This window comes from Rhipicephalus microplus, chromosome 8, assembly GCF_043290135.1.
Source record: "Rhipicephalus microplus isolate Deutch F79 chromosome 8, USDA_Rmic, whole genome shotgun sequence".
NCBI lineage: Eukaryota > Metazoa > Arthropoda > Arachnida > Ixodida > Ixodidae > Rhipicephalus > Rhipicephalus microplus.
This window is the reverse complement of record NC_134707.1, coordinates 28,085,665-28,095,544: the sequence shown is the minus strand read 5'-3', so window position 1 is coordinate 28,095,544 and position 9,880 is coordinate 28,085,665. Positions and strand designations below refer to the sequence as shown.

At 45.4% G+C, this 9,880-nt stretch overlaps 1 protein-coding gene across 2 annotated transcripts in view; it reads left to right on the top strand.

The window, feature by feature from the left end:
* The first annotated feature begins 271 nt into the window (after positions 1-271).
* LOC119164318 (alpha-(1,3)-fucosyltransferase 7-like) overlaps positions 272-9,880 on the top strand; it is a 60,201-nt gene continuing 50,592 nt past the window's right edge. Inside the window, exon 1 of one of the 2 annotated variants that reach the window (XM_037416485.2) lies at positions 272-1,002. The gene's annotated coding sequence lies outside the window, so the exon portion shown is untranslated. Of the gene's footprint in view, positions 1,003-3,899; positions 4,052-9,880 lie in introns of those variants that run through there. The other variant, XM_075871385.1, reaches the window with a different exon arrangement.

Genomic DNA, 9,880 nt, shown 5'->3' with positions numbered 1-9,880 from the left:
CACGGTTCGCCTGCTCGCCACCATGGCGCCGCGGTACCGCCGATCGGCAACTAGGAGCCCGAGGAGAGTAAGGAGCACCGTGGTAAGGAGAGGGGCTCCGAGCGGCGGCGACTGGCGGCGTGCTTTTCTTGTGGAGTCTTTCTCTCCTCTACTCTCCTAGAGTTGCTTTTTCTTTTCTTTTCGTTTTTCTTCCTTTTACCACGCCTCCACCCACCCACGGCGTGATTCCCGAAGCTGAAAAACTGGACGGAAGCGATACGCGATGGCCACGAAGTCGTCAAAGTAAAGACATGAAAGCACGCAAGCGGCCTCTGGGGGGTTGACAAGCAAATGGCGTCTTGCCAAGAAAAAAATAAAGATGGGGCGGCGGTTTTCAAGTCCGGATGCGACGCAGACGCATCGTCTCGGCGCCTGTATCTCACAACACCAACACTCCGGAAAAGAACTATCGAACCGTTGGGAGAGTTCGCTTGCCTTTCGAAAGTGCGAATGGTACGCACTGCACTGGTGCCGCACGCGACAACAGCGCCCTACTGCGTCGAGGGAGCGCATCTGCGTCGCCGCTATTTCCCAAGACGCGCGGAGTTTGTGAATGTGTGCTCGCTTTTCGATAAAGCACAGTTTAGTACCGCAGCGAATGTAAGATTCGCTTGCTAGCGCTCCAGAATAAGAGTCGGTGTTTGGGACGAAGTTGCAGAGATAGGAATGCGATCGGTGACCCAAATATCATCATTGGCGATGGGAAAAGAAGAAAGAAAAGCACGTGGTCTTGTTGTGTTGACTGTTGACAGCCTGCGCTGTGGAATGGAACGACTGGGCGTCGTGCGCTTCGTTTGACGACTCGCTGGCGGAAGCGGTTTTCAGTGTACATCGTCCCTGGTGTCAGTTCGCTGGTGGCGGTGGCGGGCACAGCGGAAGGCAGCTGTTGGAGCAGGGCGGCATTGCAACGGCGGTTTTTTTCCCGGAAATATCGACCGACTGGGAGTGCACCACGCCAAACGGGTAAGTGCGGACGCATGCCGCGGCACCGTTGGCCTATAGCCCCACAGCTATACGTTTTAAGGGCCGTGCAGTTTAAGAAACCTCCCTGTTCTGAGATTCTCACGAGGTGAGGTTTACGCACGTCCGACGTTTGATAAACATCAGCTAAGGAGGACGTGCGCTTTGAACGCCGGTGCACGCTTGCCCGTGAAGCGCTTAACGTCGCCGAAGGGCTAGTTATTGGACAGTCCGAAACAGTGAGACGCCAGGGTCGGGAGTCGAACGGATTTACGGAACAGAGAAGCGATGGTTAAACACCGCTCTAGGAGGGGCTAACAGTAGAAAAACGGCAGAAATGAGACCGTGGGACACGTAGTGTATAATTGTCAAAACAAATGAGATAAATACAAGAAAACAACGAAAAACGGCATGAAATATTGCATAAGCTCCCGAAAAGAACATAGAGTAGGCAAACACAAAGAAAACAGTGGTTAATCAGTGATCCACAGTTCTTACAGCTTTAACCTCGGGTAAGAGTAGACTGGATGTTTTTATACGGTGTTTACAGGTACCGCGCTGCCTACGGTACACTGAGTTTATTATCGCAGTGCGGGTTCAAATCATGTGCAGGAGGGTGTGTCAACTGACATTTTTTATCAAAGATATATCGTCTCGTTTAAATGTGTGAACATTATGAACTGAAACGGTCGTGATTGATTGGGCTCAATAGCACTGCTTTTCAGCCCAATCAGTCCCAAGTCGGGACAGATACTTGGAAACCTTCGCTGGAAGCCATGACGCGTAAGAAAACATTTCATTGATTGTTACAAGTGTACGAAGAATAGAAACGAACAGAAAATGTAGAAAATTGGAGAGTTCTGTATATCTCCTTACCTAAGGCGAATGTAATATTCTAGTATTAAAGAGTGGACTTAGAAGAATGTAGTTTTGATTCTATTGTGTTTTGGTTGTGTGCTTGTTCTCTTTATTTACTTACGCATTGTGACTGATAATTTATAATAATGGATTCACCCACGATCAATAAGCATAAATCAAACAGTTCCCATGTGAGTGCATTTCTTGTGTGCAGCTCGCTGTTCGAGTCACACACTTGCAGCTCGCAAAGCCAGGTCAAGTTTGGAACAGTCAGTGAATGCAGTTTTCAGTGTAGGTCAGGTGCTTTTGTCACAGATTTGTCGGAGTGCGACCTTACAAAGAATGGCGCGTTCTTTTGTAATTATGATTATTTACTAAGATTCGCCGGACGTTGTGTTAGTGACGTGAGTCATGCAAGCTGTAGCGTATGTCTTAGAAAATACTGTAGAAGAAAATTCAGAGCCCCATCCCCTACTCTTTAGATGGAAGCCAACGAAGCTCTCGTTATGGTAGGTCTGGTATAGTGAATATTGATTTGAGTCAGTTTAACATTATGATTGACGTTTTTTTGTCCGCGGGATGAGTGTGCCAGAACCAAAACATATACCTTTGCTTAAATAATTAAATATTAGGTTCACTTTTCTAAAAAAAATTGCATATTAGCAATAAAAAATTATGCTTTCTTGTCGAATTTTATGCAACTTGTAGCTCTGTTTCATTAATTTTCTCATTCTTTGTTTTCATTGTCGCAAGCCAAAACATAGTGCTTAGTTATATTTATCAGCTCCAGAAAATTATATTTACACAGTGTACGACAGCCAAGTACGGGTTAAGTACATTGTAGAGTTACGCCGCAGTAGGATACATTTGCATGAGTCATTTTAGTAAAATCTATGCTGCTTATAACAATGCGCTGGGGTCAGACGTAAGGGACGTGCTTGCATAACCGGAACAGCAAATACCGGCATGATTCGAAGATCCATAAATGATTCTTCTTTTTAAGACGCACTGGTAGTGAAGACACATTGCCACGTACATAATAAATATATCAAGTGTAGAATGCAAATAAGTGTTAGGAGAATCTTCGTTTCATCTATTGGTTGTTGGTTTGTATTTGAAGAACCTTGTCGGGGCAAATAGAACTAAGGCATGGAAGACGGAACACAACAGCAGGCTGGCCTTCACGTTGTGTTTTTCTTTGCGCTGACAGAGGCATGTGAGGTATGTTTGCGCCAGGCTGACGTCAGTGCCTCTCCAGGATGAAGAACACAGCTTTCTTAGTAGCACCTCACGATGCTTTGACTGCTAGATACTGGTTTGGAAAAATAAAATAAAGGAAAAGACAAGAAACGTAATGTGTGAACACTGTAACCGCGTGTCCTAAATGCAATCAAATCGTCACTACCCTGTGAAATATTGGTTTGAAGTTAGTGCAGACGTTTTACACGTGCTTTACGAATATTGATTGATTTGTGGGGTTTAACGTCCCAAAACCACCATATGATTATGAGAGACGCCGTAGTGGAGGGCTCCGGAAATTTCGACCACCTGGGGTTCTTTAACGTGCACCCAAATCTGAGCACACGGGCCTACAACATTTCCGCCTCCATCGGAAATGCAGCGGCCGCAGCCGGGATTCGAACCCGCGACCTGCGGGTCAGTAGCCGAGTACCTTAGCCACTAGACCGCCGCGGCGGGGCGTGCTTTACGAATAGTTTGCGAAGATTAGGTTATTGTCTATAGTCAGGTTATTGAATACAAGGAACTCCCTAGTCTTTAGACTTGGAGTGGTTGGTTTCGAAGCCCTTTCAGGGTTTCCAGATTCGATAATCGAGTGCGAAGCCACCGTCGGCATAGCAGTTTCGGTCTTCCATGTGCGAAGTTCTTGATTCCAAGTACGTTCCATGGTTTCCGGTAGCAACGCGGATGCTCAGATAAAGTGCTCGGTGATAACTGCGCCGTGCTTCCAAAACGTACACGCCACCTTATCTTTCGCAAAGGTCAAAGTGTATCGAACAGCCGCAAGGGTCTTGTCTGAGCGTGCATGGTGGGAAATGGAAGCGGCTGTTTTTCCCGTGTCGGGGCGTAGATATCGAGCTTTAACGCCGCAGTCTTCCCGTCATTGCCGTCGTGGAACGTGCCTCTCCGGTTCACGTGTTTGTGCGCTGGACGACAAGCTGAAGTGCACGTCCTGGTGGGTACTATGTCTTGCCTCCTTGGTATTGGCACGTAGCCCTTATTATGTAGCCTAGTGTGGTGCCGATGTATTAATGAGAACTGCAGTGCATGATGCTTCGGACAGCCTGAGAGTAATTGATACTGCATGTATTTGTTTAAGCTTTGCTGTGTCGGTTTTGTATAGTCTGTTGCCGCTTTGTCGGAAGACGAAGTCCAGCGAGCGTTCAAAAGTTCTACTTCACTCAGTTGACCTTTCTATGGGCTAACCAGTTTCATTCGTCGAGTCGGGAAAGTCCACATCGACACAGTCTTTTGATCGAAACAAACGTCAAAAACACGGCAATAAAGACAGAACCAATGAAGCCCCCCCCCCCCCCCCCCCAAGAAAAACGAGGCTACCCGTCATTCTAGCGATAGCTGAACAATCGCAGCGCCAGAGCTCCTTCCTAGAAAACTCTATGGTAGTAGCCATGGGTGTCTTTCTTTTCGTAATGTAAATACTGCGCACATTATGAACTGAAAGATTGTCATTCCCTTTTCAAACGTTACGTTTCGCTTCGCAGTGCGGTCGGAATCTTTGTTGAAAGTAAGTTCTTGTTCTCTGACCTGTAACCAGTGACACAACCAGATGTATGTTTGGAAAAGTCAACAACTTGAGATAAGTGAAAGGCGTTTGATGACATCGAAATGAAGATATGCAAATTGTCGGGGCATGCGTGCGAACTTTGGCTTGGTGGGACAGCCACGGCTGTGGGCGGAACTTAGGTACTTATATTTAGGTTGTAGCTGACAGTAGCTGCGTTCGCCTACTTATGCGAATTCAACGGCAGTGCACCCAAAACTCCATGACATTTCAAAGGAAAATGACGGTCTGTATATTTAGGCTTTTATATACGCGATGTCAGACCCCGCCGCGGTAGTATAGTGGCTAAAATACTCGGCTGCTGACCCGCAGGTCACGGGATTGAATTCCGGCTGCGGCGGCTGCATTTTCGATGGAGGAGAAAATGCTGTAGGCCCGTGTGTTCAGATTTGAAAGCAAGTTAAATAACACCAGGTGGCCGAATTTTTCGGAGCTCTTCATTACGGCGTCTCTCATAATCATATGGTGGTTTTAAAACCCACAAATCAATCAATCAGTCATTCAAACAGCAGGACGTCACAAACTAACGTTGCAGAACAGAGTTTGGGTTAATGTAATTCAAAGCGAATGAGAAAGTTTTCACCTGCCGTTGTCCGTAACACGAAAACATATCGACCAAATAAATGGATCGAAAAACAGAACTCGATATGTACCGCTGGTCAGGCTACAATTGAGTTAGCCTTTGTTGGGTATGTCCCTTTAAAATGGCGGCTGGGGTCGTCGCTGTCTTTTGATGTTCATGGTCTGAGTACGAATAATGGTCTATACACTGACAAAGCATAATAAATACACTGGCGAAGACCTTCGAAAAACAGCCTAAGCAACGAAAGGTCAGCAGAAAAAGACCCCCACAGCACTGTGTGCGCCTTCTGTGGTGCTCACGTTTTATTCGCGTTATCTCGAAGTATATACAGATGGGTTCGATGTTAATGGAAACACTTTTGTGAATGGCGCACCTTCTCTTTCCCGCAAAACCACAGTTGCTTGAATTTGCCTAAGACAACCAGTTGTTTTGGCATTTCTGAATGTTTTCGACAGACTTGTGCCACTCACTAACAATGCTTTCTTATTCATCAGTACTGAGGGGACCAGCAATGTTTAAGAGCTCTTTGACCAGCAATGGGCCGTCCACCAAGCCCACGAAGCGGCCGCCAACTACTCCCGGTCGGTCCCTACGTGGGAAACGCCAGCTAAGCGCTAAGCGCGTCCTGCAGGACTAAAATAAAGCTTTTTCAGTGCATTTCATTCCTTTAACAGAGCACCATACTGTACAACCAACAAGCCCAACTGTACTCCAACAAGCCCCATTGTACTCACATTTTAGAACTTAAAAACCGGCGTATAGCAACTATCATTTGCTGAACAAGTGCATTTTGCCTTCTGAACTCTCGTTGTGAATCCTTTCAAAGAAAGTACGGCGCCTGAGTTCCGCAGCTGTGTTAATCTCCCTTGTTGAGGTGGTAGCATAAAAACATTGACGATTACCCGCATTACGCGGATTGAAATTTTACGCGATAACGCGTAATGAGCACATTCATCTCACCGAAAGTCTGTATGTATGCCCTACGCAGGTGCTCAGTTAGCGAAGCGCTTTGAAAGCCACTTGAATTTTTTTTTTCATACGCGTTCCGCATCTTCGCCCGGCCCTCCGTTTAGTAACATGCGCGCGCTATATAACAACCTACTCATGGAGTACTCGCTGAGACGGCAGCTGTGACGGCAGTTCCAAGTGGCGCGTGCCATCATTTCATTTTTGCGAGCTTAGTAGATCACGACTTGACGGCCGCTGCTAGACGCAATAAACTCGTCAGATGCGACACGCAGAGTACTTCTGGGGAAATGTAGCGGGCGAATTGGCTTTCTTGTTTCGGCGAAAAGCCGTGCATCTGGACAGGCGTTAAGGCAGCTCTCACGTGACTTCATGGTCGCAGCTTTATAACGTATACTTGTTCACCAACACGGTGGTGTTGATGACGTAGAGGCAGCATAAACACATCGCGCTGGGCCTGCTTCAACACGATAACGATGTGTGATCATCATTTTATTGGCCTCTGTCCACCAACAATGAAAGAACTTGCAAGTTATACAATAATATCAATAACGCGTGACGTCACAAACCTTGTGTACGCCCTGTGGTTCACCAACAAGGCTGTTTCAGTGACACGAGTACAAGCCATCTATAGTTGACATTCATAGTGTCTCCGTTGCAGTCTTGTCCTTTGGGACCCTCCCCTGCATAGAGTTTCTCAAAGTTAACTAGAGGGCACTCTGGCGCTGCGATCGTTCAGCAACCATGGGAATGATGGATAGTACACATATTTGCCTAGTCTTCGTACTTGCGGGCGGCAAATCGTACTTGCGGCTTCGTTTATTGCTGTGTTTCGATTTTTGTTTTGAAATAAAGATTCAACCCTTTTAAACTTCGTGACCCAATTTGGAAAGGTAATTAAAAAAATAGGGTGGTGAAGCGCAATCGCTGAACATTTGCCGATTTTTGTTTCATGACAAAACAGCTTCAAGCCACACGAACACACACGGAGCCAAAAGCAGGCCAGAAGTACGAAGTTTAGACAAATGTGTGTACTACCCATCATTCTCATGCTTGCTGAAGCGCCGTGCATTGCAGCTCCCATAGACACTAGCGCCAGAGTTCCCTCTAGTGTATATTGGGAAACTCTGTGCTCCCCTGTATGTTTGAGGCCTTTTAACATCTTCTTTTCATCATGAATGTAAAACCGGTTGATTGCTTGATTAATTATTTATTTAACTAATTGATTGTCAGTTAGAACCATACTTGTGCAAGTCACAGAAAATAGGGGAAGTGAAGTGAACTTTATTGGCAAATATATCAAAACATGAATAAACAGCAAGGATGGTGGGATAAAAGCTGCATGTAGGCAGCTTGCCTGGTCCCACCTCTCAGAACAATAACAGCAGCAGCAAATATTACCAAGAATTCTTACTTGTCACAACACTGAAATAGAAATACACAAAGCAAAGTGATAAGAGAAGAATAAAAAAAACAGTAAGAAAGACACATTTTCAACAAACACATTCATGAACAACAAACATTGGTATTCATAAAATTGACCGCTCCCTTGTAAAGCGTTACGTACAACTCTGCTTACAACTCGAGAATAAATGTATAGGCTACACCATTAGCTGTTGCTGTTCAACCCGGAGAAAGTTTGCATACGTTTAGGGAGGAGGAGAGGCTGTGGAAAGGAAATGACGCAATTTCTGCAGCCCTATAGTTGGGTCCACGGCTAAGCGCCTGCGTAAGTATGCTGCCTGATGACAGCAGGCAGAGGGAGAGTTGGGCTAGTTGGTTTGCGTTCGTATTGGAACAGCGCGAAAGACGAAGCACAAAGAAAGACTTGACACGAGCGCCGACTTACAACATGGTTCCTTTATTCAAGCGCAAACGAAAAGGAGAGGAAAGAAAACAAAAACAAAATATGCGCGCGCAACTAATGCATGTGACGAAACACTACACTTGTAAGGCCTTCTCCTTCTGCGTCACCTTACGAACAAGTAACGCAATCGACGGTGTGCCAAGACACCCGTCCCCACTTTCCCACTTTCGCAGATAACGAAGGCTTTCTCTCCTGTACGAGAATTCGCCTGTGCACGTATAAACGGTGGTTGTGCGGCAAAATTCTGAGATGCAACCGCATGCAGGCGGCACAGTGGGCGGACAAATCGGAGAATGACGCACCCTTTTGAAAGGTATGGTGATCACGCAGGCATAAGTTTGAACAGGGAAGTTTATTGCGTACTATAGTGACGGCAGTTCAGGTGAATACAACTGTAAAGGGTAACAAAGCGACTCCAGAGGGACGCGCTCTCAAAAGAGCATAGTTACGACGTAACTTGCAGAACTGCGATATTGCCACAGGTCATGGATCACTGGTGGAAACAAGGGGAAAAGGGAACACAAAAAGTCACCTATAAGTGAACAGAGCCACATTATTTGTGAAGAAAAGCAGCAATTTGTTTTCGCTGCGAGTAACTTTTAAAATGGCAGTAAAGTAAATTCATTAATCCCATATGCCTCACCCCAAAAAATTGTGTACATATGCCACCTTCTGATGAAGACTTCTTCACGTTGTGTTTCTGTCGGTTCGGTCTATCACCAAACCACCCCCATTCTAATCCTGTGACGTTGGGTATGCAGCTATATAGTTGGGGTCATCAGCGTGCTTCGGCTTAACAGCGCCGTCGTCAAACTACTAACTTCGTTACAGAAAATACTGATTGTTCAAATAAACCCCTCTTGCTCTGTTGCGTTTAGAAACAACTGTTGACAAGTTATGGTTTTATGCACTGCACTGTTCAGAAAAACGTTGTTGACGATTTAAACTACTTGACACTATATTATGAGATAGCATAAAGCCTTCCCGTGGTCCTCACAGGTGATGAGGCTGTGTCGACAAAAATTACCGGCCTTGAGAGAGTTCACGGCTTAGTGCAATGATTTTGGAAAGCAGCGTATAGATTTATCTGCTACGGGAATTTTGCTAACAAAAATGGCAAACCAAACAAAAATGTTTTATCTCTAAATAGATCCTCGAAGAATCTCTAGATTGCAAGATGAATGCCTAGATTATATTATTGATGTCAGCATTCAGGCTAACTGACTTTCAACCAAGTATTAAGATAGGGTGCTTTTTGGCCAAGTTCTTCTGAATCTGGTTAGAAGTAAACGTCACCATTAGCGACCTTTTAAGTGCTTGTGAATGTCACTGGTTGCCACCGAGACAGATCATCATGTCAATTTCACTTTCCACATGCACGAAAGACAAAGATGTGATCATTTGGGCCAACCGCAAGTCTCTAGCGCCTTTCTTGTACTTACAGCTTGACAGATGATGGTCTCTTCTTAATTTTACGCATTTATAAGCACTGCTTAAATATTTTCAGTAGATATAAGTGGGCGCTTCATTACTGGCTCATAGCTGCACTTTTCCTCTGTACCTTCGGTCAGCTTCCCGTTTGGCTAAATCTATTCGTCACTTTTTTTGCTCTCATAAAAAGGGCATGACGGAAAGTTTGAAACACCCGAACAGTCTTCTTTTCTTTTTGCACCGCATCATTTCTGCAATATCAAACTCGTACCACCTTACTAAATCTTCAGTCCTACTTCTGCTTTCTTTATCTATTATAGTTCTGGTTATTTCACATGGAAACATTGCTCCCTGA